Consider the following 13692-nt stretch of genomic DNA (forward strand, 5'->3'; position numbering starts at 1 on the left):
AAACATTTTTCAATACACTCAAAAAGTTCTCGAGATAATAGGCTATAATCGAAGAGTGAAGTTAAAATTAAAGGACCCAAGTTTTCCAACTCTCTGTCTGCAATACCTTACTTCAGACCATATCTTCCAGATTGCGGCTGTTTCCTCATTTTGAAAATTAAACTATGGACAAACTTGTATGTTTATCCAGAACAGAATGCGCTTTTCTGGTCATTTTCGTAACTTAAAATATGGTATTGACTCTTTGTACGTGAAAATATGATTACATTTCATACACTCTACACAAAATAAGTCAATGAGAATCTGTTGATTAATATATATTTAAAGATATTGAATACGAACAGTTTAATTGTTTTTCTGTATCAATCAACAATCTTTTTACTACTAAGACAATGATAAAAAAAAATAATAAATTTTAAAAATTTGTTGCTTTTTTTCTTTTTTTCCCGATTGCATATTTATTGCGTTGATTAAAATATAAACCTTGAATCTGAATAAGTAAATGATTTTCCTCATTTAAAAGTATAAAAAAATTGGAATTTTTTTTTCTTATACTTTTATTTTACTTGAAAATTTCAAAAATCAATTATGTGATCCCATAAACCATTGATAAACACATAATATCAAAAAGGAATTTGTAAAGAAGGGGACCTGTTGCGTCTGTTTCTGTCCCCAGGCTTTTGTTCCAAGAAAAGGAAGATGTGTCTGTGGGAAAGGATTTCTAAGGGACTTCGAAAAGTCGCCAATTTCAACCACGTCTAATCGCATCCGGTCTCTAGTTTAACAATGTATGGGCAAAGTTACGAGTAGTGCAATAAAACTACAATTACATAGAATTTACAATATATTTTACTAATTTTTGTTACTAATTCTTAAAAATAAAAAATTAACTACCAAAATTTTTACTACGCATTTTTTGACATTATTTAGAAAAAAATGTGACCAGACTATTTTCCCGACGAGACACTAAATTTTTCCCGATGGGGGGGCTGGCCATGCCCGACGGGGGTGCAATTGCCCCCCTACTGTCACCGCCCTTGTTCTACTTATCTTTTCTTCTTGATTGATTGAATGAAGGGTTTAATGACACAAAATCCAAAACAGGACAAGCTACGCCGAACATTACAGTAAAACATTTTAAAAGGCAAAGTGCACAGAACACTTTAATTGTCGTACAATTATAACGGATGAAATGGCATAAGTAGGTGAATAGAAGCAGATAAAAGGTATAAATAAAATCGGATAAAATGTATGAATACAATATAAAATACACGAAATTATTAGAATGGTATGAAGGTGATAGGTTGTTTGCAAAAAGGAATAAAATTGTGAATGTATTAAAAGCTTTATATACAGTTAAGAATACCAACAGTACGTAAATACGCAAAAATGTTATGATAATGAATGCCATCCAACAAGGGGCATTACTTCCATAAAATAGAACTCCCTAAACACGTTAAATGATTGGTTATTGCATTGAGGAGGGGAGGTTCTCCAAACAGCAAATGATGGTGTGTCAAGGAATGTCTCCCCAAAGCACCCATGGTATCAGTGTTTTCGACCTGGAGGCTCCTTGGCCCAAGATTTTAATAGACAGAAACAAACTATTCTTGGCCGCTTTCGAAGTGGTCACCTTAAATCACCTTTGAAATTTGTACCAACTATTCTTCAGACCTCACCAAACAGGATTTAGCAAATGATCCATTGACGGCTTTTTTTAGTGTGTATAACGTCATGGACCTGATCTAGCACTGGGCGTGCAACAACAACAACAGGTGTGTCAACCGGGTGTGACCAACTAGGAAGACGGGTAAGTTTTACGTCTGCACTACGCTAGCGCAGTATTGACAATAGTCCAAATCGGATTTAACTCCTTTGTGTTTCTTTTATTTTTTTTTAAGTGTGTGTGTTTTTTAATTTTATTTGTCAGTCTCATTTCTATATTTATCTAGATACTCGAAAAGGACTCGTTCAAATGATTATTTCTGTTTTTTTCTTCTTCTTTGAATCGTACTACTGCTGGTCTTGAATAAAAGTTTTTGGAATTAATAAAAAACATAAACTTTAGATGAAAGAAAAGATATTTAATCATTCGTCACTCTATAGAAAAAAAATATCAATTGGTTCAGTTGATTAGTTTAGGTAATTATAACCTTCTTCCTCATTGTCTGAACAAATTTTTTGCTCACTGTTTTGGTCAAATTTATTTCTTAATATGCTCTTTCTAAAATGGATCAAATTCTTTGATTGGTTAAAAAATTCGTTTTACCATGAAAGATTTCATTATTTCGCGGAAAACAAGTCCTCTTTTTACTCTAATATTTTATGGACAACACCATTTTTTTTCATTTTAGCATTTATTCTGCCAACTACTCACTTCTACAATGTTTTTAAAATATTGATTCTGATTCTACCGCTCATCAATCAAGGCCGTTTCAATATAACGATACGTACATCGTCTTCCCCAGCGCGAATTGGCATCGGAAAGTAAGAGATCCTTGCGTGTCTTGTATCGCTATATCGTTCGTCTTCTTTACACGACGGCTTAAATCAGATTTCTGATGCATCGCCTGGAACGAAAGTCGCTGTATCGGCCTGCCGATACAGGCGTTAAATCGATATGTAGCGATATATCGATTTATAGCCCAGTCCTAGTAGGACTGGGCGATGTAAGAAATTTCATTTCGTGATACATCAACTGTTAGACATCGCGATATAGCGATGTATCACGATTTAGCATATGTTCAAAAATTATCTATCAGAAATCTTTAAATTAATGAAAAATAAGTAAAAGGAATAAATCGATTACAAAACTAAATGTCTTAAGTAAAAACAAACCAAAGCTTTATTTTAATTTTTTTTTAAATTAAAAATGACTTAAGATTTATTGGATTAAAAATAATAAAACTAACAAAATATTTTACATACATAAATTAAAAGGAAAAAAAAAAACGTAAGTAAAAAAACAAACTAAGGAAATGTTCTCTTTAGTCAATCATTTTTTAAATTATTTGTTGCAAAAAATATGTGCTTTTGAAGCATTGTTAGAGCTTTCTTGATTTATTTATTTAAAATAACAAAGTTGTATTAACCAATGGTCTAATTCTATGGTTAATGTAAAAATAAATGTAAGATTTTTATTTATTTATTATTATTTTCTTTTTTGAAAATAAAATCGACTATGAATTTACTTGTTTAAAAATGATACAGACTGTCTACCAAATTATGAAACAAACAAGTATTGAAAGAATTTTAAGAAAAATTAAAAAAAAAAAATACTTCTAAGTACTAGTGTTAAATTATTAAAAAGCGTCAAAACATTGCTTAACTTATTATTCAATTTAAAAAAATATTTCTTTTAATTAATAGCCAAATTTTTTTAAAATTAAAAATGACTGAATTCGTTTAAAAATAATCAAATTCTATCAAATTATTATACTTACATGCATTAAATAAATTAAAAAAAAAAACTAACTTTTTTTAACAAAGTTAAATTTTAAAATACCCCTATTAAATTGTATCGCTTAAAATGAAAAACAATAATTAAAAAAAAAAAAATGAAGAATCTTTTTTTTATTATTATTTATGTTTTCTTTTCATTAATAGATTGAGTTCAGAACGAAAATTTAAGATAATTGCGATTGAGCAACGATCGCCAATAACAGTAGATCTACTAAAAATAATTTACAAGAATTGTTAAATCCCGACAGACAAAAAAAAAAGGTCGCTAAATAGTAAAGTGCACAGAGATCACAAAATAAGCAAGCCTAGCTGAAAATAATCTTCAAGAAAAGTAAACTTCCAAATACAAAAATGGCGCATAAAGAAACTATGCATAGCGTTCTATTTCAACGCCTATCTTCGCACGTAACAGGGAGATTTGATTCAATTCGCTTTTCGTTATTCGACATCATGAAACTAACATCGTCTTCGTAGCTAGGCGCTATCAGTTAGACGAAATCAAAATAGTCTTCGTCACCGCGGTGACAGCATTACCGTAGGCAAGCATTCTCATATATTAAATCGTTAAACCGCGAGCGTTGCCTTACACGACGGCTTAAATCAGGTTTCTGATGCATCGCCTAACACGAGAGTCACTCTCGGCAGCTTAAATCAAATTTCTGATGAATCACCTAAAACGAAAGTCATTATATCGGCCTGCCGATATATGCATTAAATCGATATTTCGCGATGCATCGATTTATAACCCAGTCCTAGTCATCACTCATTCGAATCACATGGGCCATCCAATTCATTCTATTTATTTTTATGTATTTAATAATATCAGGATGTTTATAAATCGTGAACAGTTTAAGGCTAAATCTCTAGTTATTGTTTTCATTTATACCATCAAATATACTCTGCAAAATATTTTTCTCAAATATTGTGATACAATTTTCTTCCAGTTTTGTCATTGTCCAAACTTCAGAAGCATATGTCAAAACCAACCTGACAAGAGTTTTGTAAATTTAGAGCTTTGTTTTTCTAGAAAGAAAATTAGATTTAATAAATCTTCTCAGCCCTATTAGCCAGATAGAGTTGCTTTTTTATTATGCATATAACTTTTTATTATGTAATGTATATATTTATTCTGTATATAATATAAACATTGAATTTTTATGTTAAATGCTAAATTAAATTTTATTTTAGGATATGTACTTTTCGGTAAAATCTTTTTAGGTTTAATTCGTTAAATTAAACTAATTATAGAATTATTAATTAAACGTTTGTTGACCCTTTTCACGGAACTCCATAACAATACACCATTAATATTACATCAAACTTGTAATAAAAAAATAATATTTCGTAATTAAAAATCTGTAAAATTCAAGAAGAAAACTAATTTCCATAGAATAAATACTTTTTTGTTAATAAATTATGTTGTTAAGCCTTATTATTATAAGCTTCATTGATTATTCTTTAATTATTATTTAAAACACCAAGACAATAAATTAAAAAATATTCTACGTTGTATTTGAAACATTTAAATCTGGTTGCATTTTTATAAAAGGTACTATTTTATTCATTTAAACTAATTATTCCCTTGATTTATTCAAGTCTTTGCTTTATACTGTTTAATATTGATATCAAATGATTAAATTTAAAATTACCATTTCTAAGTATAACATTTTGTAACTTCATAAATTTTAAAGTTTGTTTCAAATATCAGACCTATATTTTTTTAGAAATATTGCATATGATAAATTACACTTTAAAGTAATGTAGTTCTTTTAAAAAAAATGTCATTGAATTTTTACAATTAAACAAAAAACTATACTAAAAATTTCACTCTAAACAAAAATTTTTGAAAAAATAGGCAAATAAAAAAATGCAAAGAGGACATCATTTCTCAGTGCCTAAAAAAATTACTATTTTTGAAAATTTTTTTAAAACTAGTTTGAATTAAAATAATGCACATGATATTTTAAAAATATATCTTTAGTTCTGAAAATATCCCTAAATAAATTTAATTGTAACTTGAACATTGTTTTGTTGGACTTGAATGTGATTTACTTTAAATAAAGAAAATCGAAGGTTATTTGGAAAAACTGTTTCAGTGATTTTGTATTAAGAAAACCTCCAAACACAATTGATCATGAAAAATATAGAAAAAATTAAATAAAATAAATGAAAAAGATGAAGAAAAACCATGCATATTAAAATTAAAAATTTTATTAAAAATTATAATTTATTAGCAACAAGACCAGGAAAAATATAGAACATAGTGAATCATTAAATGTTTAAAAAATACAAATGCAAGAATGGAAAAAATTATTAAGTAAACTTAGAAGAAGGATTGAAAAAAGTTGTAACAAAATTTTTTTTAAAATTAATGCTCAGAATGTTGGAGGTTAAAACAAATCATAGTCAAGGAGTGGCTCTAAAAGAGTTTTTATTTTTTTACTTAAATTAAAGGCTAATTTTTAAGTTGGTAAAAGACAAAGTACAAGTTTTAAAATCAAAAATGCTGCAGATATCTGGTGTAAATATATATAACTTTATAGCATATAAGGGTAAGAGCAGCATATATCACTTAATTTGTTTTCTTGCTATTTAATTTTTTTAAAAAGAATTTTTAAAATATATTTAATTATTCTTGGTAGTTTTTTTTGTCTCTCTCTCTCTCTATATATATAAAGCATAATAAGTAAATACAAAATGGACAACAACAACAAAAAAGAGAGAAAAACAAAGGAAATTAAGAAAATCAATAGGTTTCAATACTGTGCATAAGCTGCAAGCATATAGAACTCATAAAATAAGATCAAAATACAATACAAATCAACAAGGGAAAACATGAAAAAAAATTACAAAATAATGAAAAAAGAGAAAAAGAAAATTATTAACATTATTAAAAAAATATAATAATAAAAATCCGGAGAAAAAGGAGATATTTCTTCATCAGCTCACATGATTATTTCTGCAAAAAGGATTGCTTTTTTTATTTTTTAAGTGCTCCTCACACTGTTGTATTGATATATTTTGCTTTAACTACATTGATACAATATTAGAAAGCAATCTTTTTTGTAGATATAATTGTGTGCAGTGATGAAAAGATCATATTTATTTTTTCCAGATTTCTATTAATAGCTTTAATATTTAAACTGATATGGGTGAATAACAAATGGGTAATGTTGAATGAATAATCCAAAAGCAAAACTAGTTATTCCTCCTCAACGTTTTCATTTATTTTTACTTGAATTGAAATCAGAACAAGTTTTTTTTTTTACCCCCAAAATGAAATTTTAACTTTTATTATAAACTTTCATACAAATTTCAAGTAGTTAGCTGGATAAATTAGTTAAAAAATGTTATTATTTCGACCAATAAAATTTAGGAGAAAAATTCAATCTAACTTAAACAAGTTTTGCAATCGAATGACTCATATAGAAAAAAGAAATCTTATTTTTGGATTAGTTAGTTATTTGTATTAAATTTTTTAAGAAGTTTGATGAAAAATTGTTTTTGAAAAGCACCGAATTAAAAATGGGGTAGCAAATAATAAAATATTTAAACACAGAAATGGTTACAAGCAGAGAAGTCTGTAGCAAGATTTTAAAATAAGTGTCAAATCATTTTTCAATTATTTTCAATTCAAAGTTTAAGTATTTGTTAAAAATTTCCATCTTCTCTCGATGCCTTCTTTCAATCCCAGCTACTGTGTTGGTAACCCAAGCAGGGAATTTTCTTTTTCGTGTTTGCTAAGAAAAATCAAATAAAACAATCAAAAAAATATTGCAATCAGAAAAATATTACATTTGCGTAACAATCAATAAAATATTACATTTCATATCAGTTACGTTTCAAAATACTACTCAGAGAGAAAATAGTAAAAAGGTAGAATGTTTCAATCTCAATCTGTCTACACCAAAAAATTGTTAAAATAATTTAAAATGCTTTAATATAGCCTTAAAAAATTCTCAAATTAAGCTGTATTTTAGACTTTTCCCTGACCATAACTTTTTATTATTTATGATCAATGACAAGAATACACTCTGCTTTTGAATGGTGGACATTCTGATAAAGAAAATGCTTTGGTTGTATCACATTTGCACAATCCATAACACATTTTATTTATAATACAAACTAATGAATAAAATGACACTCAAATCAATACTTATAAAAATATGGGGGAAATATTTTTGTGCTTTATCTATTATAAAGTTAATCTAACACAGATCTGTGAGATCAACTCAGATTTAATGTTATGTAAAGAAAAATTTTAAGATGTATAATATGCATTTAAATATAAAATCATACATGACATTGAATTCCATTCATTTGAAGAAATTAAACATATTCCTATTTATTGATTTTTTAAAACACCATGAAAGTTTATTTAAGTTACAGACAAAACTAAACATAGGTTTTGCAAACCCCCTCAAAAAAAAAAAAATAATAATAATAATTTTCGGGTTTCTTCAAAATACAAAGGGTCTAATTTTTATATTTTTTAAGCTTCCTGTTATAACATTAATCAAAAAGGTACTTTATGGATTTTGATTTGTAAAATATTAATCTCCAGTAATGCACAGCATATAAATTAATAATTGTTTTATAACAGTAATCATCCTACTTCATTCTTTTATTGTTGGTAATTACTACCTTATGAGCAATTCTATGATACAAAGGACAACATAATTAAAAAGAAAAACATTTAATAAAATCTCTCCATTAACAAATTTCGTAGCTTTTATTTACTTTGGATATGAAATTAAAAAAAATTTAAAAATTTTGTAATAATAATAATTAAAATTTTAATATCTGAACATTATCTGTCAGTAATCTGTAACATTAGTCACCGAGCTTTTCTCGATTTGCCACTTTCTCTACAATTTTATAATATGTCAATTCAAGTAAACTTTCAATATTTCTAGCTAATTTGAAATTTTTTAAAAATAAATTAAAAAAAATAATCTCATTATTGCTTATAGAAGGCAAATTAAGTGATGAGAGAAGGAAGCATCTCAGATAATTTAAAAAAAAGTTTTTATCAATGAAAAAATAGTTTAAAAAATAAGAAAACCCAGCAAAAACTTATATCAGTCACTATAAAACTACCCAATAATAAAAAGTTTTTTTTTGCATTTTTAAAAAAATTTTAAGCAATTTTTTAAGAAATTCTATGTGTTTTTTTAACTATAAATATAAAACTTCATACAGCAATTCCATTTGAGCCCTCAGTTGCGATGGGACAATTATTTCTGTATCTTTTCTTGCCCCCAGATGTGTTTAGCCTTGGAAACAAATAATATCATGCTGATATTAACATAGAGCATTCCATTTGTAACTAAAAGATGTAAGGCATTAGAATGAAAAATTTCTACTAAGTAATAATATCTATCTAATGAGGATTGTGCTGCTTAAATTCAATGCAAAAGTTGCGGACTAGTGGAAAAGATTTTGAAAGACCATAACCTAGTATATCAAGTCACACTTTCTCATCTTATTTTATATATTAATATTGAATAACTATAAAATAATTTCAAAAATCATGCTTAAAAAATGATATAATGTATCATATTTTTTTAAATTCAATAAAATTTTAAAAATAATAAAAAAGTGTAAAATTTTAGACTTAATGCAATGTCTTACAAAAATAGCAAAATTTAAAATCATATGAAATACAATAAAAAACTATTTAACTATATATAATTTGTGTACCATATTTTAAGTTCAGGGTTTTAAATTTTTTTATTATCCTTGCACTCAGGTTAAGAAAGGTTTAATTTTAAAATTAAGAGCTTTGGCATACAAGTAAAAACATATAAAAGCTGTATTTTAAATTCCATTAAAAAATAACAGTTAACAAATGATCAAAATAGAAAATTTTGTTTACAGTTAAAATTGATATTATGCTCTAAACAGTTTGAATTGACATTCTTTTACAAAAAAACCTTTTTCTATATGCAATTCTAATGCTATATTGTAAATGTTTTCTTTCATCAAAAAATTACAGCATTGAGAAATTTTTTTCATGTACTTTTACTTTAGACATGAAATATAACAAGGGGCAAAGTCCCTCGGTTCAAAAATGTTCAGTATTGCTGAAACACACAAAAGCAATAAATAAAACCAGGTATGAACAAAAATTCAAAGTGACTGTTTTTATTTTTCACTGTCAACATATTTAAAAAATAAAATATTTTATAGAAAACTTTTGCATAAAGAGTTCAGGAACAATTTAACTTAAAAAATAACGATAACGAATAAAACGGCAAAATAATAATAATAATAATAATAAAATCTACAAAGTATTATAATTTCATGCAATAAAATCAAATTGCATTTAAATTAAAAATAAATATTTGGATTCCAACTATTAAATAAACAAACACAGGAAATCACAATAACCAGAATAGCAAAATTATGAATTATATTTTCAAAGAAGAAAAAAAAAAGTAAACTTTATTTATGCTATTTCAAACAAGTTTTAACAATGAAAATTTTATCAAAATTTCTATCAAAAAATACTTTAAATTTAAAATAATTTTTATTCAGACAACAAAACCTTAAAATAATACCTACAAACAAACAATAATACTTAAAAATGCAGATATTTACCATTCAATGACTGAGAGCCTATAGTATCCCTGTTTGCATCTCCTATAAAATTTACACAAGTTATTCATTATATTTAAGGAAAATTTACAAAATGCAAATGTCTAATCACATTAAATGAATACATACACACTATGGGACCCTTATGAATATCAGTCTCAGAAATAGAATTACAACATGTTAAAATAATGTAAAAAAGTAATTTTTTCACAAAATTTAAAAGTAATTATTTTACTCCTTACAAGGAAGATTTTTTTAATTTGATTTTTAATTTAAATGCCAAAGAGTGTCATTTGTAAAAAAATATTAAATATTTAAAATAGTCTAGGTAGAAATTTATTATCCTTAATATTATTTTATTAATTTCACATAAAATGCATCCATAATAAATCTTGAATGACTAAAAAACAATGTGATCAATAGAGGTGCAAGAACCAGGTAAGTCCTGATTTACAAACTTTAACTAAACTAAATAACTAGAGAAAACAATAGTTTTTTTTAATCATACGCTGAAAAGGACTAGTTTAACATTTGTGCCCGGTTCCAGAACTAACCTAATCAACTATATTCACAGTCAAAAATAAATAAAAAATTTCTTTGAAAAATTTGTCCTTAACTTGATGTATTAGTGCCTAAATTCAAAAATGTTTTGATTGAAAAACACAGCATAATATAAAGAGATATAGATATTTACCTTTTAATGACAGTAAATTAAAATCTTGGTTGATATATTCAACACATAATAAAAATGCAGGCAGGTTGGATATGTGATGAATTATGACTTATATATATACACACATAGTGGAACCCTAATTTTTACGTTTTCCGTCGGACTAGCAATAAAAAACGCATGAAGCGCGATAATGTAAAATCGACTTCTGACTGAGAAGAGAAAAATACACATAAATTGAAGAATTAAAATAGACATAGATTGAGGAGCTTCCGTAGTTGGACAGCTGACACGGCTGATTTATCTTTTGTAGTGCAAGATATAATTACATACTTTATTTTGTTGACGTTTAAAAAATTTGAAAATTCTCTGCCGTTTTCCTGTTTTTTAAGACTTTTTTAATTCCCTGTATTCTTCCGGCTTTCCAGAAGCTGTGGCAACCCTGACGAAAGTATTCTCATTATAATTTTATATACTAATTCATACTAAAATTGAAACTGTTGTTAAAATAAGATACAATAAATAATAATTTTAGAATTACTATTCAATGAAATTCTGGAGGATTATTTATAAATATATATTTTAAATACTATATTCTCAGTGAGTGAGTCTTGTTATAAACAGTTTAAAATCATTGTTTTTTTTTTAATTGAGTTAAATTAACACAAATATATTAAACTAATGATGTTTATCCATGCAGCAAGACTTTCTCTAACACTATAATGAAAAAAAAAAAAAATCAAAATAAAGCCAATTAAGTTATTGATAAAAACTTGAAAAAGCCTAGTGGCTTCATTTGACACCAACACAATCTTCTATAGTTGGTGGCAGCCTGCAATTTGAGAAAATATAATAGAAAGCAACCTTGTCTGCAGTATCTTAATCAAAAAGTGCAGACAAAAATTTCAATATAACATTGCAAGATTGTTTCCTGGGACCATAAGACTTAGATGTGCTTTCATTGCATGGACTAAGCATATAACTTGTTACTATCAAAATGTTACATCAAAATTTCAAGAACAAGATACAAAACCGTGCTTCACTTTCTTAAATGACTCAAAAGCCTATCCGGAGATAATTATACATTTTTGTGGTAAAAAATTATGCAAATATATAAATTTTAATGAAATTATACTCAATTGTATTTTAAAATAATGAGAGTAGTTCTTAAATTGAATAAATAAAATTAAAATTGATTAAAAATATTTAAAAATCACAAATAGTAAAATTTTTATTAAAACCTAGAAGCATTTTGGTATCTCATTGGAAAACCTTTATCAGAAAGACAATTTTCAGGGATTACAAAACAGAATAAATAAAAATATTAAAAAAAATGAAATAAAAAAATATTAGTAAAGACTAAAAAATTAATGATTTCCACCTATTTACAAAATATTTGTCCAGCATTAAAATATAATAATTGTCAGTTATATCTCTTTTATGATTAAATTTTTTAAAGTATAACCTCGCAAATATGCAACATTGTATTAATACTGAGTGACCTAAAAACGACTAAAAACTTTTTTAAAAAAATTTAAAAAGTGAATAATAAAAAGTGATGCAGGCACATTTTTCAAGTAAAAACTGTTTTTTTTTTCAACAAGTAACGGAACTTTTCTTCACATGATATTGCAATTGAAACTAATTATAAAGTAATGTTTTCCAAATACCCTCAATTTGCAGTAACAATTTGAGGACAAAATCAACAGAATGACCTGACATGTAGTAGAAAGCAATGTTTTACAGTTTTAGCAATCATCAGCACCATCTGTTGATGGTTTTTTTTAAATAAATTGTGAATTTGGTGAAAATAAACACTGTGTGTGTGTTTTTTTTTTAGTGGACTGCAGCAATTCTACATTTGTTTTATTTCAACTCACTTTTCAAATTGTTGGTCATTTTTGGAGCTCTTAATAATAATTATAGTCATGCTTTTTGATAAAAAGTTGTCATAATAATGACTAATAATACTGACTTCAATTAGGTCCCACATGTAAACACAACCATCTTCAGATCCAGAAACTGCCTGAGAATTTGTGTCATTGAGGAAACTTTCTATCCTTTACCTCTCATTTTTATGGCCCGTGTGCCTAATTAAAAATGATACTCATTTATAATAATGGAAAAGAACTTTAACTAAAAAATCAAGTAAAAAAGTAATTTCTAAATAATAATTGGTACTACTATTAATCACAGTTGCTCAAATTAAGAGTTCCTATAACTAACATAGTTCGTGAGTTACAATAAGCAGCTTTAAAATTAGCAGGGTTGTAACTCAAATCTAGAAAGAAGTTCCCCATGTTTTTCCTGTATTATACACAATATATTAAAATGAAACACAGACTCACTGTGCAAATGTGTGTGCTATATTAGGATAATTAATACTAGCTGGGGTGATTGAGAGCCCAAGTCAAAATTCCGGAAAATTTCTTGAGTAAGAAAAAAAAAAGTTTAAATGGAAAAATATTTATACAAGGTTTTTTCCTTTTTCTCAATCTTTCTTAGTTTACTTAAAATATATTTAAAATTTTACACATACTTATACCATTTACACATACCTATGATAACCTGGAGAAGTAATTGAAATTTACAAATATGTCTTTCTTGAGTTTATGATTATAATAACTATATACTGATAAAAAATTAATATTAATCTTGAATATAAAGCCTATAAAGTATCTGGCTCTTTCTTACAAACAAATAAAATAAACTGTGTTTTTAAGTTCCAGAAACTTTTGTGATCAATGATTTTTTGACACGTCTGAACCTTCGATCTCCGGAAGCTTCCGGATCCCGGTTAGCGAAAAATCTAGAAATCCGGATTTTTTCCAGAGCACAATCAGCCCTGTACTAGTTTTAATTGCAGGAAAAACTTAAGAAGGAAATAAGAAATAGTTCAACATACATAAAAAAAAAAATAATAGAGCAAATGAAATAGTGTAGTATGGCTGAACTATCTC

General features: G+C 26.5%; 1 long non-coding RNA gene across 1 annotated transcript in view; it reads right to left on the minus strand.

Annotated features, from left to right (window-relative positions):
- Positions 1-13692, minus strand: part of LOC122273164 (uncharacterized) — a 42837-nt gene that overhangs the window by 13553 nt on the left and 15592 nt on the right. The window contains exons 5-7 of the long non-coding RNA XR_011636675.1: positions 12708-12822; positions 10066-10107; positions 4983-7202 (exon numbers count right to left, since the gene is read on the minus strand). This is a non-coding gene — a long non-coding RNA (uncharacterized lncRNA). The remainder of the gene's footprint in view (positions 1-4982; positions 7203-10065; positions 10108-12707; positions 12823-13692) is intronic.

Source organism: Parasteatoda tepidariorum, chromosome 4, assembly GCF_043381705.1.
Source record: "Parasteatoda tepidariorum isolate YZ-2023 chromosome 4, CAS_Ptep_4.0, whole genome shotgun sequence".
In the NCBI taxonomy this organism is placed as follows: Eukaryota; Metazoa; Arthropoda; class Arachnida; order Araneae; family Theridiidae; genus Parasteatoda; species Parasteatoda tepidariorum.